The sequence below is a fragment of the Pundamilia nyererei genome, unplaced genomic scaffold (genome assembly GCF_000239375.1).
Source record: "Pundamilia nyererei isolate P.nyererei 1_Seehausen unplaced genomic scaffold, PunNye1.0 scaffold00281, whole genome shotgun sequence".
Taxonomy (NCBI): Eukaryota; Metazoa; Chordata; class Actinopteri; order Cichliformes; family Cichlidae; genus Pundamilia; species Pundamilia nyererei.
Genome location: NW_005187682.1, coordinates 635,720 through 636,858, shown reverse-complemented (window position 1 = coordinate 636,858; position 1,139 = coordinate 635,720).

Sequence of the window (1,139 nt, the reverse complement as noted above, 5' to 3'; positions counted from 1 at the left end):
CCAATGTAGAAGTCTGAGCATTCCTCACTACACTGTACAGCATACACCACGTTGTTTAGTTTGTGTTTAGGAGTTTTGTCTTTGAGATGAACCAGTTTTTGTATGAGTGTGTGGCTGGGTCTGAAGTACACTGGGATGTCGTGCTTGGAGAAGACTCTCCTCCTGAGAAACTCAGGAGAGTCTTCTTCTATATCATAAGCTGATGTACAAACATTTAGAATGATGGTGGCAGGTATAGAAACAGGTCCATAAAGACTGAAGCGTGTCTCCATTCCTTTGCATATTCCATATTTTATACTGAGAGTTTCCAGAAGAGCAAACATCAAACATGCCTCCAAACATGTGACGAGTCAAACTGACATCATTTCTACAGAGAACAGTGTGAGCTCTCAGCAGGTCACTGCAATAAGAAGGACAAACAGTGCAGCAGGAATGACTAAACCCAATAACAGTTTGATATCCCCGTGTTCTACAGCATCATCATTAATGCTGCTCCACCACCATCACTGCAACTGACCAATCAACTTCTGTCACATCATGTGACGCTCTGTGACTCAGACTGGAGAAATGCTAAATGGCTAACCTGAAGCTAACCTGAGAAACAGTCAAAGTACTGATGATTCCTATAAAGTGTGTGTGTTCAGTATGAGATGAGTTTGGTAGTACTGTGTGTGCACAGGTGGACTCCACAGGAGTAGGGATGGGTATTGTTTAGGTTTTATCCGATACTAGTACCAAACCGGTACTTTTGAAACGGTGCCGGCGCTTAAACGGTGCGCGAACCGGTGCTGAAAGAATGGAGAACACACACTTTGTCCAAAAACCTCTCATGTTTAGCTGTTTTTTTGTTTTTTTGAAGGAGGCTCTCATCCCATTGTACAGTCCGGTACAGCCCCTCCGCCTCCTGAGCCATAACAAACACCAGTCTGGTCAGAGTACACAGGAACACACCAGGACACCTGAACCTGTAGGACACAGAAGGGCTAAAGCACTCCAACCAGCCTGTATCACCTGAGGTCTGATCACCTCCAGCTGTATCACACGTAGGGATGGGTATCGTTTAGGTTTTATCCGATACCGGTGCCAAATCGGTACTTTTGAAACGGTGCCGGTGCTCAAACGGTGCTCAAACCGGTGCT